Source organism: Nyctereutes procyonoides, unplaced genomic scaffold (assembly GCF_905146905.1).
Source record: "Nyctereutes procyonoides isolate TBG_1078 unplaced genomic scaffold, NYPRO_anot_genome, whole genome shotgun sequence".
In the NCBI taxonomy this organism is placed as follows: Eukaryota; Metazoa; Chordata; class Mammalia; order Carnivora; family Canidae; genus Nyctereutes; species Nyctereutes procyonoides.
The window spans coordinates 600,146-627,087 of NW_026575145.1; positions in this window are offsets into that span (position 1 = coordinate 600,146).

The window sequence follows — 26,942 nt, forward strand, 5'->3', positions numbered from 1 at the left end:
AAGAGATTGCTTATTTTTTTAAGATTCAGTATTGTTTTTCGAGTATAACTTTTCAGGAGTCCTTCTCTTTAATCCAGGTAGGAATAACTACTATTTTCATTATTTCCATGTATATTATATCCATCTATCATAGCACAGGACTCTATTACATCTTGATGTGAAAGCATTAATAATCTTTACTAGATCATGTCTCTGAGGAGAGGGCTTGTGTCTTATCTCTCTGGGTATCTATAATGCCAAGTACAATGCTGACCTCTTAGAGGCTACTCCATCATTGCTTTTGAGTAAATGACTCTGAAGAGTATCACATATAATATCCATTCTCGGGTTTTGTATCTCTATCATGATTGAAAAGACTTCAAATCCAGGCTCACAATGCTGATGGTAGAATTTAAGTGGAGTAGCATTTAACCTGAGAGGGTGAACACTGGCACATATCAATGCTACAGGTTAGCTAGGGAGAGCAATGGAAATAGATTGTATTAGTTTCGGGATTCCAAATTATGGGATTAATGTCAGTGGGTCAACTAACAGCAAGGAAGAAGGAGAGTAGGGAAACAATATAAGAAAAGGTTTGAATAGATAACAATATTTAAAATTCCCATCTCAAATAGCTTTTAATAACTATATACAGTGGAACTAAACTAACTTATGATCTAAGAAGTTTTGGGCTAAAATATTGGTCTTTCCAGTTCAAAATTAGATTTGAGTATTTTTTAGAAAGTGTAATGTTTGTTTTCTTGAAATTTGTTCCTATTTTTTTTCCTTTCACAATTGAAACCTCAAACAAACATGATAGATTGTGTTTTATAAAAGTAATATGTTAAGGGTGATTACCAATTATGCTCTAGTTTTGTGTTAAGTACTGTTAGATATTTTAGACAGAATTATATCTTTACATAAGTAAGCTAGCAACAGTTTAAATATACTCTAGATATGTAATTAATAACTTAATTGTCCTAACATTAGTATTAGAAGGAATATGTATTGTTCTTCATTGCTTTTGTAATGATATTAAAAGGGTAAATTAAAATTCACCTACATTGCAGAAAAGGAAGAAAGTAGTTCTATTACTCATTTAAATGTCTCTTAAGACAAATTTACATAAAATATAATTCAAATAACCCCACTTATTCATACCAAGTCTTCAATGAAAGTCTAGTTACTGGCTTCAAATCTTCCAGGCCTGGTACACATTAATCTGTATAGATTGTTTTATTCTTTCTTCAGGGAGACAAGACTACTCTAAAGTCTAGTAAGCATTTAATGACATCCTTAGTTACTTGATGAAAGGTTTTAGAGTCAATATTTTACAGAACTCTGAATGTCAGATCTGTGTCTTTGAGACCTCAAAGGCTAATGGGAAAGTAGGAAGCCACCTATGTGTTGTGTTTTGAGGGGAAAAAGGTCTACCTGGCAACATCTGTCTTCCCAGTAAGCTAAGCTGATGGCTACCATTTCTCATTAATATCCCTTATTTTGAATTGAAAGAATAAGAATCTCCTAATAACTTTTAATTTTTTGTTCTGTTTATTTTTATTTTTTTTGTATATTTTTATTGGAGTTTGATTTGTCAACATATAGTATAACTTTTTAATATAAACATTCAACCCCTAATAGTGAAATCCTATTAATCAACAAGCGTTGGTGAACTCATAAGCACTGCTTAGTTTATAAATGAAAGTGGTACACCCTAGAATTCCATCCTTGGTCCTCCTCTCTTTCCACTCCAATTCTTATTCTTGAGCATTCTTTTCCACTCCTGCAAAAATATTGGTATTTTCTGAGGGTGCTCTGCAGACCACCTATATTAGGATCACTTATGGTGCTTGCTGAAATGCAAACTTCAAAGGCACCTGCCATCCTTGCTATTATCAGCAACTCCAGTGGCAAGATTGTAGAATAGGCATTGAAATACTTTTCAGGCTCCTTAAGAATCATCGACCTATTTGTTGATGGCTTTTGTCTATATCTTGGAGTCCTACCTCCTTCTTTCCTTTAAAAAAATTAAGGTACATATCACATACCATAGAATCCACCATTTTAAAGAGAAGACAATTCAGTGGTTTTCAGTATATTCACAAGGTTGTATAATCATCACCATTATCTAGAAAAGTTTTGAGACAAGTGCTGTGGAGAATTTAGGTACCTGGGAGAGTCAATAAGAGACTAACTAAAAGGAATGGATATGTTGCTAAATGTTACAGATGCTCAAGTTAGATATTGTATGGTTTTGTCAATTTAAATAGTAGCATTTGAGAACCCTCTGGGAAAATAGTATATAGCTCTGGGAGTGGGAACAGAGGATAAGAATTGTTCTGAATTTACAAGGTGATTCATCAGTCATTGTAGTATCTTTCTTGTGTATGTGTGTGGTTTTTACATTGGAAAACAAAAGGAACAATCCATCCCAAATAATACACTTCTAATATATTATCATCAGAAGTGAAAAATAAGGCCCAGTGCTTCCAGTGCTCACCATGGTCTCTGTAGGCAGATGTAGGACATTAGCTAATGGTCTCTTCACTAAATGGAACTAAATAACTAAATAACATCTATCATCTATCATCTATCTATCTATCTATCTATCTATCTATCATCATCTATCTATCATCTATCTATCACATCAATATATATAACATCTAAATAACATCAATAAGGACTCTAAAAGCACAACATAATGTCATTCTAAGCCATAAAGCATTGAAAATGAAATTGTCACTCTCCATCTTCAATGATAATAGTTTATATTTTTTAGTTGAACTTTAAGAATATCATTTACATATATATTTTGGAGATTATTTGCTGAGTATCTGCTAAATTTCTGTGTTTTTTTAAAAGTAATTTCCTTTTATGGAATTCCTCTTTTTTTGAGAAATTGGAACAGCACTTGGGTCAAGTCAATATAGTGGGAAAGTCTGAGTGATGCTTTTGCACTAAAAGCTTGGAATTAAAAAAATTAATTGAAATTGTAATGGATTTTATGGCACAAATTAAAATGAAGATTTTGGTATGGAGTGAATAGATCAATTTGTGAATAGATGACTTACGTTTGATAAAAACTGGTACTTAGGATCCCAGATGCCTTTTTGTGGGTTCCATGTGTTGACAACCAAGTTACAGATTTGTTGTCAATCTCTATTTCATGATGGAAAGATATTATGAGTTATGGTCTACAAAATGCTCTCTTTGAAAAGCATTAAGTAAATTCCCAAGTATGTAAGTGATCTTTTCAATCAATGACTTGACTAAATTAAACATATTTTTACCCAAATGATTTGGATATAGACAGAATTTAAATAGCAAAAATATCTCAGTGTCTGGCAAATGGTGTATTTGCCCTTTGTATGTTAATGAAGACCTGTAGAATTCTCTTCCTTCTTCAACTAGTATATCATGTATTTAGACTAAGCTTGCAAATTCCAGGCTGAAGTAAAGGTTCCCTTTCTCTTCCCTCTCCCAAACTTGTGTCTCAGGAGGGAAGATTTTACTGAAAGTGCCTTTTCAGCCTTTGCTATTGCATGCAGCCAGACATTGGAATACTTGTTATTGGCAAGTTGAAAAACTTTAAATCATGAAAGATTTACATGAATGATAGAAGATTTGAAATGGTTTATGGCATGTTCATTCACACTAAATCAGCCTTGCCTTCTTAGGCTTTTCTTTCAAGACACTTATGCAAATCCAAAATGACAAGAATGGGTTTAAAATGATTTTCAGCATCTGAAGATTAGCGAAAAATGACAGACTCATAAAGCACTATACTTTTTTTTGAGACTGAAAACTTCCAGACTTTGTAAACTGGAGCAGACTGGAATGAGAATAAATAAACATATTAGAGCTATTAATTTCATCTTTGTTATTAAAGCAGCTCATTCTTTGCTCTTAGGATGCCTTCACATTCCTTCCATGGGCATTGAGAAGTAATACCATCTTTGGCATACATACTGCTCTGCTTAAAGTTTTATCATCTGTGTTTTCCTTGTTTTGTTATGTTGAACTAAGCATAAAAGAGGTTTGCATATTATGCAAAAATTTTATGGCAAAGGACTGAATTTGACAGTTCTCCACAGAAGTTGATTTTTCTCATAAAAGTAAACATTTTACTATGTAGTTTTTAGTCATTTAAAAATACGATTAAGGGACGCCCTGAGTGGCTCCGTGGTTGGGCATCTGCCTTGGGCTCAGGGCGTGATCCTGGAGTCCTGGGACCGAGTCCCACATCAGGCTTCCTGCATGGAGCCTGCTTCTCCCTTTGCCTGTGTCTCTGCCTCTTTCTTTCTGTGTCTCTCATGAATAAATAAATAAATAAAAATCTTAAGAAAAATATGATTAATTGTATACCAATCAGTAGAATTTATTATATCCCTTTCATTTTTAGACATTTTTCTTTTTGTCATACTAACTACCTCCATTAATAGGATCAAGGGGAGTGATGGGCAAGTGTTGGTGCTTAGTCATTCAGTTATTTGACCGTCTGGTGGTGATTATAGAAAAGTGGATAGGGAATTAATAGTAAACACTCTCTAAGTGTTATGGACAAAAATTAAAATTATGATGTATTTTCCAAAGATGTTAGCAACAATATCATCCATCCTTCAGCAATGTGTCCTTGACCACCCCCTTCAGGAAATGGAATATAATTCTCCTTCCTTTTCTTCTGTTCTGCCCATGGTCACACTCTTGTATCCAATAAAATGAGACAGAAGTAATGCTATAGGATTTCTGAGGCTAGATCAGAAGTATGATTGCTTCCTTGGATTCTTGGAACCTCACTTTCTGGGTGCTCTTAGACTGTTTCTTCTTTGAAACCAGCATCCTGTATTTCCCTTTGACTTGGACAAGCATGGCTGCTTCCACGTCTTGTGCCTCAGGGTATGGTTTCATTTTGAGATGCTCTCCTTGGAATTTTCTAAGACTTGTCTGGCTCCTAGGACTGGATGAAATACCTCAGGCTAGACTGAATCCTGTGTGGACCCACATATTTGTTTCTCTACTCCACACATGGGGTTGACCAGAAAACCAGAGGATTTGTGACTATGGAGTTGTCCAGGAGCTCTGTGGCTAGGTCCAGTTTCTAAGGGCCAGCTCAATGACCAATGCACTCTTGTTGACCTATGCTATATTTTTTTATGGTATCGTGTCAGAGTGCTGCTGACATGCTTATTTGGGATAACTCAGTTTCACACTGGCCAAAAAGGTATAAGGACTTAGGGCTGGTTATCATCTATTACTGACTCCTGGGCTCCAGTTGTCACCCATATTGCAGTTGCAGTACAGACTTCAGTTATGGCACTGGGAGTCTGCAGCTAGGCTGGATAAGTGGATAATTATACATAACATGCCAAGACACTGCTCCTTTCACTTTGCCTACACCTTGATAGAAAATGATCACACACAGGGAACAAAAAAAAAAAAGGAAAAACAAACCAAAACCATTGTCAAGTGATAAAGTAATCTGCAGAACAAGACTCAGAGGTCTCTATGAGGATGAATACTGATACGTAACTGAGTGAGGGAACTAGAAGAAGACAATAAATTTAGAAAAATGCTTGCATTTATTATTTCAGTATCAAGGAATGCCAAATATTAGACTGTGGGCATAGGCCTGAATAGCTAAAACAGAGTGGGGTAGAAAACATTGAAATTTCCAAGGAAATGGAGGGACTCACAGTAGTGGCTTTAAATGTAAAAATATTTAGTATAGAAACCAAAATTAATTTTATAAACTAGATATTTTTATATGTTCTTAAATCCAGATGAAAGATGTTCCTAGCATATCAATCTTAAAAGAAATGTAAGAAATGAAATAGCCAGAATCCTGAAATTCAGGAGGGATTAAAAAAAGCTTTAAAAGGATTTTTATTTGAGGATCGATAATTATAAAAAATGTCAGCCATGCTTTATGATTTAAAGAATAGTTCTGTATTTGGAAAGGGAAACAATTTCAGGAATGGTGTTTTAGTCTCAATGAGTTTTAGAGTTTATCTTGAAAATATACTTCACAACAAAAAAGCTCTTGTCTGCTGACCCAACTTTCATTACAAGTCAATGTAACATTTTAATTCATAAGTAAACTACTATTTGTCCTCAGAAACTTTTAATTTAAAACTAAAAGAAACTTTAGCATCATAAATCAGGTTTTAACAATAAATGGCCATATTTTGTTATAATATTTTTTAAGGAAAAATAATCATTTCTAAGCAGCAACTTCATTTGGTAGCTAATAATAAATGATCAAGAACAATTTAGAAACAAATGGAAATTTCAGTCCTTCTACTATCATCCAATTTTTCATTTTCCTCTTGTATACTGTGGTGATAACAGTAACTATATATGTTAGAGAATTGAGAGAAACAGCAATAAAAATAACATTTGGCCCCTTCACCTAGAAAATACTCAGACATGTACTTTATTCCATCTAGAAAGGCATAGTTCCTGTCTTTTATGACCTGTTGGCAGATAACTCTGTGACTAGCAGCTCAGAAATGGGAATAATTAAAAGTGATCTGTATACATTAGAGAAATAATCCATTAAAACCAAGATCCACTGTTTAGGAAAAATTCTGAGACAGACAACTACAAAGTAAGTACTATAAATAAATAAATGAATAAATGAATAAATGAATAAATGAATAAATAAATAAATAAATAAATAAATAAATATATTTTTTAAAGACTTGGAAGAGGGGCAGATGCAGAGAATCTTCAAGCAAATTCACTGCTGAGCAGGAGCCCAGTGTGAGGCTCCATCTCAGGACCCTGAGATCATGGTCTGAGCCAAAGTCAAGAATCAATGTTTAACCTTTAACCGACTGAGCCACCCAGTAGCCCCTAAGCATAGACTTTTTAATTCCAAGTATAATATAAAAATACTTAGGAATTATAATGACATACACATTATAAGTGAGCTAACAATAGGATATTATATCTGGAAAAGCAAAGAGGATACAATTAATTATGAAGAGAATGGTAATCCTTTAGCCTTACAAACAAACACATTCTTGCTGACTCTTAGGTCTGGATTTTATTTGTGCATTTTAGATAAGATTAAAAACTAGTAGGCTAGACAAAAGGTCAGAGAAGAACTTTAAATTTCAGGTGACCCTACATCCCAGTTTATATTTGTTCTAGCACAACTATTTATGAATGATACATTACACACTTGCACTATGTTATGGCTGTTTTTCCAGTAGATGAACATGGCTATAAAGAAGATATTCAGCAGCTTTCCCCCATTGCTCCAGTACCTAAAGGAAGAAGATAGAAAGAGCTAGAATGTTCTAGTCTTACCAAATGGAACTTCTTTTAATAAAATCCCTCAATGGCTTCATATTTACCCCTAAAGTTCAAAACATGCACTCTGGGTCACAAGGCCATTCATTATCTAGAGCCCTCTTATCTTCAGAGCCTCACCCTTGTATACTTCTTTTCTCAATCTTAACTCCCTAGTCATGCTAAATTTCTTGGATTTTTTTTTTTCAAACCAATACTCTCTCTTGTGTACTCTTACTTAATCTCTCATCTTTTACTCCATGTTTCCCACCGTGCACTTCACTTTATGACCTCTGATTGCCCTAGTGCCTCAGTTCAGATATCACTTTCTCTAGAAATCAGTTCCTGGACCACTGACACTGAGGTCTGATATCATCCCTTCTAAGTACTTCTAAATTTTTTTTTAATTTTTATTTATTTATGATAGTCACAGAGAGAGAGAGAGAGAGAGAGAGAGAGAGAGAGAGGCGCAGAGACATAGGCAGAGGGAGAAGCAGGCTCCATGCACCGGGAGCCCGATGTGGGATTCGATCCTGGGTCTCCAGGATCGCGCCCTGGGCCAAAGGCAGGCGCCAAACCGCTGCGCCACCCAGGGATCCCCCTTCTAAGTACTTCTATAGCACTTTGTGGTTCCTGCAATCATATCCCTCATCCCAATGTCTTTTAATTTTCTGTTTACCATATGCCTAATTTGACTCAACATTCCAGAGACAGGGCCTGTTGTATAGTCAGTGTGTAGCCTACTCCTTAGCCTACAAGCCCTTTAAACGACTATGTACTGAACTGGTTTGATAATTAGAGACACTCTCTAGTATTAAGATTTCCTGGGTTTACACAAATGACTGGTCAGATCAACAAAAATAAATTTGAGTTATAATCCATAATTCTGCATAGAATAATCACAGAATCTTCTGTGATTCATCAAATTTGGCTCCCTTTTTCCAGCCTGTACTATAACTGCCCAGACAGTGTTTGCCTTGTTTATCTTTAAACCTCTGGGGACGGGGAAAGCACAGCTCCTTTGGCAATGTTATTGCACAGTTATAAGAATATTTGATATTTAGGAATTTATAAGAGGTAATTTAAAAAAATACAAGGTTTTAATTCCTTGTTTATTAGATTTTTTTTCTGCCCCTCAAGAAAGGCAGATGGTTTTCAGTACAGCCATACATTTGTTATTAGAAAAGGGCTATTTTTGTATGCAAAACGGATGTCACAGTACTGAAGCATATGTGTTGGCATATACATCCAATAATGTATTATTCTATGGGGAACTAACTCTAACAAGCAGTACTTCTTCGTATACAAATTTAAAAAAAGAATTGGACTTTAAAATCTTGGAGGCTTAATAACTTTAAAATATCTATATCTTGGGATGCCTGGGTGGATCAGCGGTTGAGTGTCTGCCTTTGGCTCAGGGCGTGATCCAAGAGTTCCAGGATCGAGTCCTACATGGGGCTCCCTGCATGGAGCCTGCTTCTCCTTCTGCCTGTGTCTCTGCCTCTCTCTCTGTGTCTCTCATGAGTTAATAAACAAAATTTTCCCAAAAACATCCATATCTTTATGATCTATCTATCTATCATCTATCTATCTATCTATCTATCTATCTATCTATCTATCATCTATATCTTAATTGTACTCTGACAAAATGGGTTATATTTTCTAAGTCATTTGGATAAGACCATCAGGTATTTAGGACTGTTTTCATACAGTAAATATATTCTCATTGTAGATATTTTCTTTAATTATAAAGAATTTTGACTCTTAATAGAGTCTTACTATGTGCAATAAGATACTGATTTATGTATTTCATGAATTAATTCATGATTTTCACAACAATCTTATGAAGTAAGCATATTGGTATACATATATTACAAATAAGGAAAATAAATCCTAGGGGATTATATAACTTATCATATATTCATTTAGCTAGTAAGTAATAGATCTGGAATTTGTGTCCAGGCAGGTTGGCTTCAGAGTCTGAGAACTCAGTCATTCTGCTATTAGTATTTTGAGGTTAAATATACATATTTCTATTAATAGGCTAGTGAGTTTTTCACTTAAAAGTGGGATAAATAATCTGATATGATCGATGAATGTATGATGTAAAATATAAAAAAATTAGTTTGAATAATAGGAGATTCCATGGGATGGTGAACCAGGGTCACATTTTCAAGGAGTTACCTACACAGAAGGCTAGTAGACATTAGAGATGGAATCAAGTGGAGTATCCCCAAATACATGTCTATTCATCCATAAATTCACTTAATAAAATATTCATAAAACACTATCACATAGCATTTGTAAGTGCTAATACTAAGCACTGTGAAAAATACAAAATATACTTTCCCATGGCCCCTACAAAAAAAAAAGGCACTTTAAGTATGAACAAACATAAGTGCTTTAGGGTATGACTGAAATTTTGCTTTATGATTGGGATGATGGGGATCCCTGGTGGTTCAGGGATTTAGTGCCTGCCTTCGGCCTAGGGCCGAAGATCCTGGAGTCCCAGGATCAAATCCCACATCGAGCTCCTTACATGGAGCCTGCTTCTCCCTTTGCCTGTGTCTCTGCTTCTCTCTCTCTCTCTGTGTGTGTCTCTCATCAATAAATAAATAAAATCTAAAAAAAAAAAAAGATTGGGATTATGGTGTTGCTAACATAAATAACAAGTCTTAAAAGATATAGATAGCACAGAGTAATCATGCCTCTGTGAAGTACTTATTAGAGCTAAGTATAGCTTCCCAGGTGATTTTTAGGCTCACTAAATTTAAGAACCATGGAGACCTTAGTCTTGAACTTTTTTTGGTTATGTGTCACATTATACAACAGTGTTCTTAATTTTTTTATCCATCCTTTGGGCCATCTACTGAAACCATTTGTAGATACATGTTCCTAAAATATTCAGAGCAGAAATGGGGTGAATAGTATGGTGAATGTTAGAAATTGAATTGTGTTCATTCACAATTCATATTCTGAAATCTTAACTCCTAGTACCTCAGAATGTGATCTTATTTGGAAATAGGTCTGCTTTAGATGTCTAGATAAGATGAGGCCATACAGCAGTGGATTGGACCTTTATTTTTTTATTTATTATTTTATTATTATTTATGATAGTCACAGAGAGAGAAAGAGAGAGAGGCAGAGACACAGGCAGAGGGAGAAGCAGGCTCCATGCACCGGGAGCCTGACGTGGGATTCGATCCCGGGTCTCCAGGATCGCGCCCTGGGCCAAAGGCAGGCGCCAAACCGCTGCTCCACCCAGGGATTGGACCTTTATCCAATACTAATTGAAGCCCTTATAAAAAGTGACTCCCATGCAGAGAGAACATCACATGAAGACTAGAGTTAATGCTGCCACAAGCTAAGGCATTTCCTACAGAAGCCTGCAACAGTTTTTCGGAGAGAGCATTGCTCTGTTGGTATCTTGATCATGGACTTCCAGTTTCCAGAATATTGAGACAATTTCTATTCAAGCCACTCAGTTTGTGATATCTCGTCATGGCAATCTTGGCAAACTAATATAATGGGGGAGGAAAATAATCCTTTCTAAAATTCTTGATTCAGCTTTTGGATTATTATTGTATAAATGCAACAGAATATATTAAGGTTCGGTTTCCCAGAAATATTCTGGAAGTGGAAGGATAATTGGGAAATAAGCTACTAGTTATGGAAAACAATACTGTTTATGGAAAATGGGCTTCAGCATTAGAAAGATCTCAGTTCAAAATCCAACTCTGCTGTTTTACTAGCTGTGTCACCTACAACAAAATTAACCTAGCAGAGTGTTCTTATCTGTTGAGAGGTAATGATAGTAAAAGTCTACCCTATGTAGTTGAGGAGATGAAAAAAGATAATATCTGAAAACAAAACATCTTAAAACAGTGCTATATACTATGGAAGTATTCAATAAATGAAAACAATGGTATCTATTATTATTGTTCTTTTATTAGTGTTAAGTCTTTAAGGATTCTGCTACAGAAAGAGAAAAAAAAACTGGTTTTATTATTGCCTTCCCCCCCTTTACTAGATGTGAGACTCTTGCAACTTGCTTGGTTTGATGGTTAGAAGAGAATTGTGGATGTATCATTACGAGCTTCACCAGGCAATTTATTCATAGGTAGAATTTATAATTTTGTAAGTAAAGTGATTTAATTTTTAAATAAAAGTTTATCTATAACCCAATACAATACTGACTCATCCTGAAGAAACAGGTTTACTAAATCAAACTTTCCAGCCTAGAAAGATCTACTCATAAGATATTTTTCTTTTTGTCCCAGGACATTTTACTTCATATATGTAAACTAATGCAGTAGGACAGCAGTCAAATTAAGAATGTTGTTTTTTAATAATAAAGATAATGCTTTCTTATGTTAGGAATATAGAAAATATAAAGAAGAAAATAAAAATTGTTCTTCACTACAGTAGCTTAAGATAAAAAAACCACTAATTCCTGATATATATCCACATATATACTTATGTGTTATATATGTGTATATAATGTATAAACATGTATATGTGTGTATAAAAATGAATACATATGAATCAGTCTGTCCAAATTGCTTTATAATTATCCTTTCTTTAAAAAAAATTTACAGTCTGAGCATGGATGTCATTTTTCAAGAATGAAATCATTTTAAATATGTTTCCATATGTTTGCATATCCCATAATTTAGTAACCAGTCCCATATTTTATACATCTACATTGTTTTAAAGCATTAAAAATCATTGGTGTGAATGTTATTGAACATGATTCTTTGTGAATTTCCATAGAGTAAATTCCTGAGTTGTTTATAGACTACATGCACCTTACTTTCAGGTGACTGATTAAACCAAAGAAAATCCCAAGAATTCTGATTTGGGATGCATTTCGCAAAGAGTCTTTTGACTAAACTCAGTGAAAAATAAAGTTGTAGTTAGATAGACAATAAACTTATGACATATGAAAATCAAATATCAGGCTTTTCATTTTAGTGTTCCATACATTGGATCGTTACTTACGTGGACCCCAAACTGGCTAGAAAACCCTATTCTCTCATCACTGCCATCATCATTATAATAGCTAATATTTTTGAAAAACTGCAATAGGTGCTTTTTATATTATTTTAATCTTTTCAGTAGCAGTATGTAGAAGGTATTACCATGTCCATTTTGGATAGGAAAAAGAAGTCTAAGAAATATTAACTAACTTTCTAGCATCCCATAGTAAATAGCATACAAGTCAAATGTCAAGCCCAGAGTTACCTGACTTTAGAACACAGGCTCTTATCCATTATGTCCTATGACTTCTCCAAACTTTCATGGGTTCCCAGGATTCTCAAACTCATTTACAGCTCAAATCAATTATAATTTCTTATTTAGGTATCTCCTACACTTTTATTCATGTTTATCCCACATTAAATTGTTTCTACTTTTAGGATAGTGCTAGATTTTGTTAAATAGCTGAGCTCTGGTAGTATGTTTCAGAGCATTTGAAAGTCTATGCATTTGAGAAGGGTAGACCTTGGCAAACCTTGCCTATGCCCCATGCTCTGGATGCTTCCTGGCAAAGACAGTGTGTTCTACACCCTTTCAATCTATATGTATTAGGATAAATCCAAAAATTATGTAAATAAAATGTATTTTAAAACATTATTGATGGTGCCTGGGATGGAGAATACAGGTTTTCATTTATTCCTTAGTATGAGGAGCATATGTGACTATTAAAATCTTGTAAACTTACATTGACATCACATTTTGTTAAAATTCTCAGAGAGCAATGTCAAAGGGAAATATTTAAATATCAGATATATTGTACAGAAATAATCTCTGTACATTGAATAACAGCAAAATAAAAATACATTTAAAGAATTTACAAAATATTTTGAATGTTTAAGAAATTTTATGAGAGATATGAATAAGTCTAAGCAATGCTAAAACCACAAATGAGGTTGTTCAATTTGATTAAAAAATTAAGTGGAGAATTTGCATAATTAGTCTTCTTTTCAGGCAATTATTTTTATATTATTATATTTATCTAAATTCAATTATTGAAAAATATATTTTATCCTGGACTTGGAAAATAGACTAAAAGGAATAAAGTGCAAACATTTGTAGTAGTCTTTTTTTGTTTTTTTAAGAGAGAGAGAGAGAGCAAGCTAGCATTAGTAGGGTCGGGGTGGGGAAGAGTAGAGGGAGAGGGAGAGAGAGAATCTTAAGCAGGCTCTACACTCAGTGCAGAGCTCAATCTCATGACCCTATGATTATGACCTGGGCTGAAATCAAGAGTCGGATGCTTAACTGCCTGAGGTATACAGGCACCTCTAGTAGTCTTTCACCTATTAGATCCTTCTCCTATCTGTAAAGCTTATGTTCTCTAAATTTATTCATATTTAAAATGTAAAATTTAAGCTTTAAAGGAGTAGTTTGTATCTCAAGAAAATGAAAACAGGGGCACCTAGGTCACTCAATCTGCTAAGCATCTATCTTAAGCTCAGGTCATGATCTCTGGGTCCTGGGATCAAGCCCTGCATCAGGCTCAGTGGGGAATCTGCTTCTCCCTCTACCCCTCTCCCTGCTCATGTGCTCGCTCTCTCTCTCTCTCTCTCTCTCTCTCTCTCAAATAAATAAATGAAATCATAAATAAATAAAATGAAAACTGATAATTTTTGAGAGTTCCTATTTATGTATTTATCAAAATATAAAGATGAGAGAAAGAGAATGAATAAATGAATCCTTCCATCTTTTCATTTTGGCTCTCCTTTGTGAGAACGTTTGCTACCAAAAAGATGATACATGACTAGCCTTTGGCTGTTCTCTAATGCCTAATCAATAAAATTCAAATCTGCTTGAGTCAGAAGCTTTGTGTTGTGAGATGGAAGAGTGATATTTTATTTTTTCCAAAACTAAGTTTCTGCATTATATGTAAGTTTATATGTTGAATATGAGATTTGGAGATAGGGAGAATGGTTAAACCATTAAGAGCTGAAAGAGCACTCATTACAACACCTGGCACAGAAATTGGCACCCAGTAAGTTCTTTCTTTTACCCTTTCAGATAAGAGTAGAAAGAAAAGTTCTGGAGAAGTAATTTAGAATGAAGCAGAAATGAAGCTGATGAAAGAAATTAAATATGCTTTCTCTTGTCTTTTTCCATCTTATAAACCAATTCTTCTGATAGCAAGAATTTACATCAAAAAGGGATTGATATATGATATTATTTGGTTAACAAAATTAGTGTTTTGTATAAGTGTTTCTTGGAATTTGCAAAAATCATATATGAAAATGAATATTTTGATAAATTACCTTTGTCTTACATGTTTAGCAGGATTCCTATCATGATAGGCTCAAGATGGTACTGGGAGAGAGTTCTCCAAGGTCTGTCACATTTCTGTATGTTTTGTGAGTGAGGCAGTAATGAGTCTTTTTTCTAGACTGTCCTTTTAAAAGGATGTCTAAATGGTGAACAACCTTGAAGAAGAGATAGTCTCCCTCCAGAGGAAAGGACTGCTGTGGTCACTGCATACAATAAAAGATTTGGGTTTTCTAAGCTCAGAGTTTCTCTCTTCTAGGACAGCTTACTGTGAATGTAGGCATTTGAATCCATCCCTATCACCTCCATAGGACTTGGGGGAGAGGGGAACTGCTACAAATATGATGATGTTCCTGCTTGCTGTGCCATGAATAATGAAAGTCCTCTGTTTCTGACCTGGGAATCTCATGTCTTGTACTAGCATCAATAAAACTGGAAAGTGAACTTGTTAGTCTAGGAATGTGGTGAGCTCAGACCCTTCAGTTATTATAGATAGGTTTTCAACAAACACTGGTTGGGTAACTAAATAGTTTTTCCCATAAAATAAAAATAGAACTTGATTTGCAAAGTGGAATTAAAAATTTTAAAAATTTATATTCTGGGTAAAGCAAGATATATCTTTATTGACTGGATTTAGGATTGTCCCTCAGAACTGGAAAGAAAAAAAAATAAAACATTCTGATATTGGTTAAAATGGTAAGAAAAACTTTATTCAAGACTCTCGCAATGGGGATATTGCAAAGGGCAAAGAGATCGGGCTTAACTCCAAACACAGCAAAGACAAAATGAGGATTTATAGCCAATGAGCAAAGTGGAGGAGGTCAGTGGATGAAAATGACCAAATTGAAAGAACAAAGATGGGAAAATTCTTGCTAAAGTAATTTGATAGGATTTTAGGTGAAGGCAGGTCAAGAGCTTACACATCAAGAGTAATGGTTAAGAATTTGATCAGATATCAAGTGTGGGGGAAATCTCATTAAACTGAATAGTAGGATTCTTACTAAGACAGGGGTATGCCATTCAATACAGGATGGGAGCCAAGACAGGCCTAGTTGAAAAGGAGTTCAGAGGAGACTAAAGTTTGGTTAAGGGAGAGACTTTGTCAAAGTTTAAAGGTCAAGTGTGGAAAAAATCTGTTATTTGTGTAGATGGCAGTGTATACTATGTGGTTCTTCCATAGAAGAATGTATCTGTATTATTTAATATTCCTTTGTTATGTGGGGTTTCTGCTGACTTTGTAGAGAATAAATGGTCATCACAATTGCAGCTCAGATGATACTTCAACCAGAAAACCTTTCCAGATCAACCAAATTAGAAATATTTATTGCTTCCAGGAATATTCTGTTTCTGAATCTAAAGTTTGAGAACTCACAACTTAGTGCTGTATACTATTTGTAGTATGTGACTTCTAATTTGTATTATGTAAAATTTTATCTTCCCAAGATTCAAAATTCACTGGTGTTTTAGTCATTGTCTCACTCATACTTGTACTCCCAACAACAGCCAGCAACCATTCACAGTTCTTCAGCCCAAACAAGTATTAAAATTCTCATTCTGCTCCTCTTCCTTGTTCCTTCCTTCGCTCCCTCCTTCTCTTTCTCCTCTTCCTCCTCTCCTTTTTCTTCTCTCTCTGTATACATATATAATGTTCATATAAATATGCACATTTTACATGTTTAAACTTGTGTTTTTCAGACTCTAAGACCATATAGTCTGTAACATTTCAATGTACTGCATATGGGAAAACCAGGGTGGGTGAGGCTATTGAAATAATCATGTTTAATGTATCACTTGGCAAAAACTAGCAGAGATTACAAATTTCTAAAAGGCATAATTTGAGGAAAACTACACATTTTGCTGTTTGAATTAGCAGCTGATGTTTGAACTACGTTTGATATCTCCAAAGCAGCTGAGTGCAGTCTCATGTGGATTAACCACAAGGGAATTTGAATTCAGTTTTTAGTGTTTTAGCTTTGTTTAAAATGTTTGTTTTTTCCTGAGCCATAGTCTGTCAGGACTGATTCTAAGAAGTATCTTGAAGGTAGGGTTGTGTTTTTTTTGTTTGTTTGTTTTTGTTTTTAACACCAGCATAACTCATGATGCTCATCAAGTCATTTCCCAATAAATGTTTGGTCAGTAAAAATTAAACTTCTGGATTTTTTTTATAAATAGTGATAATAATTTTAATTGGGTTATAAAAACACAAATTCATTTTATAGAACTTTGAGAGTAAGTATATATATACACACAATGAAATAAAAGCATCTGTAAATCCAAAATCAAGATAACTACTTTTAACCATAAAATTCCACTTTATGGATGTAGTACATTTTTTTAAAACAATTATTAATATAGTTGAAAATTTCATGCATTTATAATTTATTAGCTGTTGAAAATACTATTTTATTTGATTTTGTTTTTAAATATTTTATTTATTCATTCATGAGAGACACAGAGAGAGAGAGGCAGAGACATAGCAGAGGGAGAAGCAGGTTCCCTGTGGAGAGCCCAATGTGGGACTCGATCCCAGGACCTGGGATCAGGCCCTGAGTCAGAGGCAGACACTCAACTGCTGAGATACCCAGGCATCCCAGAAAATGCTATTTTAATTAATTAATTAATTAATTAATTAAGAATATACTATTTTAAAGAACATCATTACTGAGAAAATTTGTGTACATCCATTGTTATCAACTTAAATATAGCCCTAGAAATGAAATTTCTGTGTCAAATATATGCATATATTAGGTTCTAGGCAAAAAAAGATGCTGATTTAAATTTTTAGCAGTGATAGACTTTAAAATTTTAAATGATCTTTTACATTTATGTAATATAATGAAAAACAACATGCTATCAAATTATGATATTATTATGATATGGTATTATACGGTTATGCCTGGAATACAATTGATGATTGTATACCATGTGGGAGGAGGCAAAATATCTCAAGGCAACTGCTTGGCAAATATCAAAAATATTTGTTGCCTGTTCATAATGTCCAGAAAGAAATAGAGTATTTCTCATGAGGGGTGATTTACAAACTGACAAATCTAGGACAATCTCTTAAGTTCTGCACATAACCAGGATGGGGCATTGACTGGCCTACTACTGTCCCTCATTTCTGACATAAAGAAGAAAAGGATCAAAAGTCTAAATCCTTTGTGCCAGGTCAGGCAGCTAGGTTGTTAGGATGGGCATCTCTTGACTATTGTTAAGATACTGGCTTAGGTTCTTTTATGGCATTCCACCCTGACAGTTGAGTACAATGTCATTTTTTCTGCCATAGTAATTTTATTTGGATAAAATGCTGACATAAAACGTACAGAGCATGTGGATCTTATTTTGAGATACTGAGCTATCAGCTTCTGTTAGATTGAGCGAATGCCCACAATTTGTTAGGCATATGTGGAAATAAAAACCTCTAAGGTTTGTACATTGTAGAAATATCTGAGAAATACTTTTCTGAGTGCGTTATTATTCTTTTCCCAACAGCCTACTAATGGTGAGAATAGTATTTCTGTGTGTGGATGAGACTGAAAAGACAGTACAGAACCACCTGTCACCCCTACACTGTATATACCTGACATTTATCATTTGTTTTGTTCTGCTGGCTGGAATTTGAGTATGTTGTTACAGTTTATTCTGAGCCATGGCTAAAGAATTTTCTTTATAGCTGGATGTCATCTTGATTGGTCGGTCTATTATCATTTTCTACAATTGTGCCAAGTTGCTTGAAAATGTTAATCAGTGGCTCATAGAAAGCCTTTCTTCAACCTCTTGTTTGTGATGACCTCACTTTGGTTCACTTACACCATCGCTAATGGGCTGCTCTGTCATTTTTCTTTGTAATTTTCTATCATATCTTTTTTTTATGGTGAAAAAAATTATATTTAGATTTATAGCCGGCTGGACTGTTTAGATGATCCCAATTTTGTTGGCAACATCCAAAGCATCATAGTCAGAAGCCAGTTGAACATATGCTTTCTTCTCTCCATCAGGCCTGCTCAAGGTGTTGACCTTGGCCACATCAATGTCATAGAGCTTCTTCACAGCCTGTTTGATCTGGTGCTTATTGGCCTTGACATCCACAATGAACACAAGTGTGCTGTTGTCTTCTATTTTCTTCATGGCTGATTCAGTAGTTAAGGGGAACTTGATGATGGCAAAGTGATCAAGCTTGTTTCTCCTGGGGGCGCTCTTTCGAGGATATTTGGGCTGCCTTCCAAGACGCAGGGTTTTGGGTCGTTGAATGTAGGTGACGTGAGAATCTTCTTTTTTTGTGTGACTGTGCACGCCTTTCAGCACCGCTTTCTTAGCTTTCAAAGCCTTTGCTTTGGCTTCGGCTTTGCGAGGGGCAGGGGCTTCCTTCCTCGCCTTCGGTGCCATCTTCGTGAAAGGGCTCTATCATATCTTGAGGTAGCTCTATGGTATGATCTGAACTCTCCACTACTGAAATGGGCTATTTTCCAAAAACTCATTAGAGCTTGTCTTTTTATAGAAAGTGGTATCAAGAGAGTGCTCAGGATCCTGCAAATGTTTTCCGTGATAGGTCCAGGTATCAGCTAGATAAAAAGATGAGAAATGCTAGTGATTCACAGACTAAATTAGTTAATTCTAAAGCTTGTTGTCCATGGCATCAGACCTCTAAGGTACCTACCAGCTTTATGACTTCAATATGTGTTCATATGCCACATTGAATTATTTATTTAGCAAATATTTCTTAATTACTTTCTTGGGTCAGGTGCTAGAGCTTCAGTGGAGAATAAGGCAGAAATATCATTTATCACAGGGTCATCAAGTAGTAATAATTGTACTCTGGATAGTATATTATACATATGAGTTTAATTATATCCTCCACAAAAATATATATTGCAGTTTTATCCCTCAGCACCTCAGAATGTGACTTTATTTGGAAATACTTTCATGTAAATGTAATTAATTAAGATGAGGTCATAATGGATTGTGGTGGGTCCTTAATCCAATATTACTGTTGTCCTTATAAAAAGAACCATGTGAAGTACAGAGACATAGGGAGAATGCCACATGATGACAGTGGCAGAGAATGAAGCTGTGTAGCTCCAAGCCAGGGAATCCAAACCTACCAGAAGCTTGAAGGACTCTCTGTAAGTTTCAAAGGGACCATGGCTTCACCAACGACTTAATTTCAGGCCTGTAGCTCTTCATCTGTAAAGTGAAGATAGTAATAATAGAATCAACCTCACTATATTTTTTTGTAAATGAAATGAGAAAGGGCAAGAAAAATTCTTGGTAAAGTGAGTGTTTCATGGTAAAGAATCAGTCTACTGTGGTATTTTTATTTGTTATTTCTGACAGGATGACCATTTTATGTATGTAAATCTTATTTCTCTGGTTAGAATTTAAGATTTTTAGAAGCAAGAACCAATTCTTAAATTCATTCTGAACTCTTTATAGTCACTGGTACAATGCTGGCCATATAGCATTAGATTAAATCCTATATTTAATGAATGTATAAAGATACTTTTTCTTCACATAAGGAAAATTAGACCAAGAGATTTAGTGGAAGCCTGGCAGATGCCATGTTTCACATATCATTCTCTTATATTCTTATTAAGATGTGTACAGAGCTGAAAAAAAAAGATGTGTATAGATCTGTATTATAAAGAGAAATATCTGATATCTCATTAGGGCACTATACAACATTGAAACTGTTTAGATAACAATATGGTCAGGGCATCTGTGCAGCATCTACAGGGTTGCTAGTGAGAATATGTGTATTTGTCCACATGTCTTTGGTCAGATGTGTAAATGATGTAATGGAAAACTCTATGAAGATGTGGTTTTGAAAAAGTTTACTTTCTAGAATCACTGTGAAGAAGTGCTGAAGAAAAAGATATTGAACTCTTTCTTTCAAGCAAGAGACTATGAAATGTTCACCAAAATATGTGTTCTGCAATGTGTTGATCATTGCATCTTACTGTGCTATCACAAAAAGTTCTACATTAGCCACACTCTATGCCATCATTTAATGGTTGCACAATATCACCTCAAATGTAGTTATTTCGCAAAGCAAATTTTGCTTTGACACAGAAACCAAGGTATCATAAGTGTTTACATATGGACTACAAGGTCATTATTTTTTTTAATTTATTTATTCATGAGAGATGCAGAGAGGGAAGCAGAGACACAGGCAGAGGGAGAAGCAGGCTCCATGCACCGGGAGCCAGACGTGGGATTCGATCCTGGGTCTCCAGGATCGTGCCCTGGGCCAAAGGCAGGCGCCAAACCGCTGTGCCACCCAGGGATCCCTACAAGGCCATTATTGATGACTATGAAGGCTCCTTTTGAATTTCCTTAATATTTGGTATACTATATGTTTGCCCAGATAGCGTAGTGGTTTGTTCTACTTTACCTAGACTATGTTTTTTCTTATGCTATACATAGTTAACCTTTGTTGGTTATTATATACTTTCCTACCAGAATCCAAATTTTAAATGAATTCATTAATTTAGCAAATATTTGCTGAGTGGCCTCTAGGCACCAGACACTATGTGAGGAGCCTGGGAAATGCCATTAAATAAAACAGATATGATCACTGTCCTAAAAAGCTTACATAATTAATTATTTATTTACAAATAAAATTAAAGATGACTGTAGTTTTAGCAAAGCAAAAGTGATATCAAAAACAGTTAAGTCTAAAAATAGTTAATCTAATTTTCATCATGTAACAGCACCAACTCAATATGCGTTTTAGCATTTATAAGACCAGTGAATTACAACACATCTCTGTGGCAAAAGAGAAATTACTTTCCTTATTTACCACACAAATTAAGGTCTATTACTTCAAAAATACTTCTAGAATGCTTCAGTTTAGTTTTATTGAAAGTATGAATTGTACTTCAATGTCTGTGGTTTTGTGAATGAAAATAGAAATAAGGGGCAGCCCCGGTGGCGCAGCGGTTTAGCACCGCCTGCAGCCCAGGGCGTGATCCTGGAGACCCGGGATCGAGTCCCACGTCGGGCTATCTGCATGGAGCCTGCTTCTCCCTCTGCCTGTATCTCTGTCTCTCTCTGTGTGTCTCTACGAATAAATAAATAAAATATTAAAAAAAAGAAAATAGAAATAAGGGTTGCTGATTTTACATGCTTTTGTAGATGTAAAAACATTATTCTTTCAATATTTCATCTTTTTTTTTTAACTTTTTCTACTTCTCTTCCAAAGCTTGAAAAATGCCTGCAGTTAATAGTACTTACAAGGCCAGATTTTCATGTGTTCTTTAAATGTTATGTAGAAGATAAGGTTGTTTTTTTTTTGTAGTGATTCACAATATCAACATTTTCCCTATAAATAAAGATGATAGCACATTACTTAATTTATAGAACTAATTTTTATTAAATATAAATTGCTACTAAGTAGTCAAATCTCTTAATGATTATGTAAGAATTAGTTGAGGGATCCCTGGGTGGTTCAGTGGGTTAGTGCCTGCCTTTGGCCCAGGGCGTAATCCTGGAGTCCTGGGATCGAGTCCCACATCAGGCTCCCTGCGTGGAGCCTGCTCCTCCCTCTGCCTGTGTCTCTGCCCCTCTGTCTGTGTGTCTCTCATGAATAAATAAATAAAATCTTAAAACAAACAAACAAAAAGAATTAGTTGAGAAATGACGTGTTTCTTATCCCAATGGGTAAATAATGAATGAGATTCTCTACATATTTTGTTTTACTAAGCATTTCAAAAGGAATTTCTATCAACCCTAGTTTTCTCAATCCTAGGGATGGGTTATTGTCAGGGTTTGGCCTGCAGTTTGAAAATATACCCTTGAAATAATCAAATGACAATTAGAATTCATCTTCATATTTAAATATTGTAATTTAAATACATTAAATTTAATAAAATTTATTAAATAAATTTAATAATAATACATTTATTTTAAATAAAATAATTTTAAATCTTGAATGTTGTAGCTAGGCTAAGGCATTTTCTAGTGAATTTAGTATAAACTTGGGAGTAAGAAATGTTATAAAATTCAATTCCTGGCTTTTTAAATTCTGTTTATCATAGGTTGCATATAATCTCTGGTGATATTACTTAGAAATACAAATTAGTATTTGTTGTGGTATTGCAGAGAATTAGAAATAATCTCAGCTTTTTTTCAATTTGTTGTTTAGAGGCTGTTTCCTCGCCTCTGAAGAATTTTGAAACGAAGGTAATACTCTCCCCAATTCCCTGATGATTGTTCATACTGTCAAAATCTCCCTGGATATGATCCCTTGCTATATTATGGAATTGGACAAAGTTCAATTTAATAAAACATAACTGTGTCAAATATTATCCTGGTGTTTAAGAGAAGTTAATCTTCAACATATTCTAGAAACAGATTAAGAATATGGCTTTGCAACTTAATATTTTATAAGATGCTTTAGATATTGGGTCTCCTTCCCACCCTTACTGTACTGGACCATATTGTACCATACTGTGTAATCTGAAACCCCTGTAATGAAGCATACCTCAAAAGTAATTATGATTTTGTCCAGCAGCATGGGCTTTTCCAAGATTATTTGCCTTCATACTACTATTACGGTTAGTCAATTCTGTATGCAATGTAGGAATTTTTTTGGGTAATATGCCCAGAAGATGGTCAGAAAGTTTATGTGCAAATAGAAGGTAAAGTTGTCCTGGGATGTCATATTTATTTTATATCTAACAACAGGGTATCATTATATGACAAAAGACATAAAGAATAAACTCCAGTGTAAAATATTAACTAATCTACTGGGATAGATAAACTGTATTTTAGGCATAGTTTAAAAAGAAAGATGTGATAAAATTCATAAAAACGGTGATACAAAAGAATTCAAGGAAGATTTGTAGGCCTTTGCTTATGTTATATTTATGTCTCTGAGATACTCTTTAATTTGTCCTCCTACTTATTTAAATTTTCTATATTTTCTAAGAAATCAGATAACCACCCTATGAAAATCTTTTACGGCTCTTCCACATACATATTATGTGGTCTTTTTGCTTATTTTTGTTGTAAAAATATTGCAGAGAAAAATATTGGGAAAAACTTGCCATCACATTATTTTTTTTCTTAGTGTACTATCACAAAGCAACATAGATGGTTCTCTACCATTTTATATTAACTATATGCTTATTATCTATTATTTTGAATTTGGAGGAGTCTAGCAGTTCTTTCCTTCTGACAACTTGCTTTGCCTTAAAACCTTTTATAAATGTTCCTCATTTCTGGGATTATTCTCATGAAGATTACCTTTTGGAGCAAGGCAGTTTGTAGACATGGTTATCTATTTGGTGTTGCCTGGGTTGTTGAAGATGATAAAATCAAGACCTAATGATCAGTTATACGACAGAACCACATTCTGAATAGCTTCAGAATGTTTCTGTAATGTTTCCACTTTGAAATTGAAAGAGAATGAACAATCACTGTTTATATTCCTGTGTCTCTGGAAGCTAAATTATATAGAGTGCTCCTGGGCAATAAAGTCCTTTTAGCAAGAACCACAAATCTTTAAAAGAGCTCTAAATGAAAATATTTAAAATGTTCAAGTGCATAGATGTATTCTTGAATAATTACTGGCTGGACTTGATTTGAGACAAAATGGGTACTGAATTATCTGAAACAATGACCAAGAAAATATAAAAGTCTTTGTATTAGTCTATATAGACACAAAAAATGTTGTTAGCACTGCCCCTTTTAGCTACTTGTGACAGTGGAAGAGTCACTTAAACACTTTGAGTAACTGTATTCATATTTGTAAATTAGGGGGCTTACACTAATAATCCCAAGCATATCTTCCACTTATAATGATCAGATGCCTAAATATTTTTGAATAGTATATGTTTCTGTGGATAACATAAAAAGTAATGAAATGATTATATAAGTATTAAACATTTACTATTATTAAGTTAAGTCTGTTAAACTCAGTTTCTATAAATCTAACAGGCTATTGATTCATAAATATGAACATTTTCTCATAAAAAGATTCAGTGAGACAGGAAGCACAGTGTGAACAGGATAGAGAATGAGATCTCTGTCTTTTCATCTTAAGCTTGTATGGATTTACAAATGTCACTTGCATATAGAATCATTTGGCCTGGTCTGTAGGAGGCCAGTGTTCTTTTACACTGGACTAAACTGAGAATCCTATCAAGACCTCTGCTACTAATCATATCCTTAATAGAATCACTTTCCTTCTCTGGCTTCCCATTCTACTCTGTACCCCTCTTACAGGTTTTACTCACTTTTGCCTTGTATCATACATATTTTTTTATGTGCCAACTACCCTGTTAGATCAAAGATTTCTTGAGATTGTGAACTGTGCTTTGAATGTATTTTCTATAATTCTTAAAACTGGCTTAGCATATGGTCATTTAGTGAATATTTATTGAATTGAACTCATCTGGTTTTATTTATATGTCCCCCAGAGATTAAATTGACAATTTTAGACATGCGTGAGATTTCCTGGTCTGTGTGATCAAACCAGATTCAGAATGACCTTTGCGGTAGAATATGTGGTCAGACACAGGTGGTTGGGATGACCAGAATGCTCTAAAACTAGCCTCCAATTCAGGTTTTCAGTGGATAGATGACCATAGCCTGTGGCCCAGAGCTTGCCAACAGCACAGATTTTTAAGAGTCATCATATCCAGTTGCACTTTTTAAAAATTATAGGATACTACCTCAAATTTTTTATATTCTTTTACTAGATCATCAAGTTTTGGCACCCTGTTGTAGGATAATTTCAATTTAATTTAAGAACTCTGGCATCTCAGTAGGGAGGTAAGAGAAGGTGTAAAAGCAATGTTGTTCAATAGTTCCTGTGAGAAAACGAATGAAAATGAAATTTGTCACTGAAACAATAGGCCAGTTCAGGGAATCACCCTAATGAATATCTGCCTCAGATCTTAAATTAAACTCTGATGAACAAATCTACTGGTTCCTGGTTTTATGATTTGGCCAAAGAATAAGGTAATAATTTACAAGTGCTATTAAAGAGGAAGAATGGTCAGACCAAAAAGAAAGAAGAATTAGAATCTTAGAGCAGTTGCTACTACTTCAAGTGCACCCATGCTGCGTACCAAGCCAAGCGCCTGCAAACTCTTGTGACCACAGTTGTAAGCACAATTAAATTGCCTTTGAGTACTAAGGAAACTTCAGCACCTATGTCGTTTAATGGCAGATATCTTCAGGACTATTTTGTCTGCCTAAAAAAGAGGAATAAATCATAGCTACAATTATTGTGATAAAAGGAAACTCCTAACAGCTGAACTGGGTTAAAGGAAGGCACAAAGAAATCAAAGGTGCAAATTAAATTTCCATAATGATAAAAATTTGCATGCTATCAAACAGTGAGATACCCTATTAGTTGACAAATAACCTCATTGCTATGTACCTTAATGTATCTTTCTCACATTTTATGATAATTATTTCTTGCCTGGGGATATTTGTTAAGAAAATATTCAACACTTACCAGCAGAAAGGTCACAAGATACACTTTTCTAATTAAATTTTAGGAAGAATCAAATACATTCTTTGATTTGTGCTATATCTACAGAATTTTACTGATATGATTACAGTTTATTTATGGCAATCACTGTGTAAACAAATAAAAGAAATAAAAGAATAATAGTATAATTAGTGTATTTTGATGTCACTTTTAAGGGCATGTGTTATTAATAAAAATATCCATAAGGAGTTTTTTTTGAAATTTTCATATATGTAAATATTAAATATTAACAATTCTTGGACCAGATGACCAAAGTATTCATTAAGAACTTTTTAATTACTTTTCTGTAGCTTTGTGCCATTTCATTTCTGTCCTGTTTATTTCTTAGAAAGGATAGATTGTCAGTGTTGAGAATATTTTTCAAAGCAAAGATGAGAATTCATTTTCTATGTTTCAATTTATTCATCAAAGATTTTAAAGGTCAATTTTACATTTGGTGTAAGATGCCTAATTGGAGTTCTTCATTAACAGAAGGAGACAAATGACAAAATCATGCCCAAAGCTATGTTCTACTTAGAAAAATAACAATTATAATAAATCAATTGTTCAAAGAACAGTAATAGTCAATATAGTTAAAAGAATAGTTAACTTTTACTGAGTTAATGTGTCAGACACTATGCTCAGATTGAAATAATCATTTATCTTCTTATAAGCTCTGTGAGCTGTGAGGTAGTTCCTAACATGATATGATCCCAATTTTACAGATGATCAAGATGGGATACTACATGTCTATTTATGAACTTAAGCATATAGGTGTACATGTATATGCATACAAACAATGGGATATTCACACATATATTTTAAAATTCCAATTATTCACATAGCAGTATGTTAAATCCAAATTGGTAGAGATAAATCATCCCCTTTTCAGCTA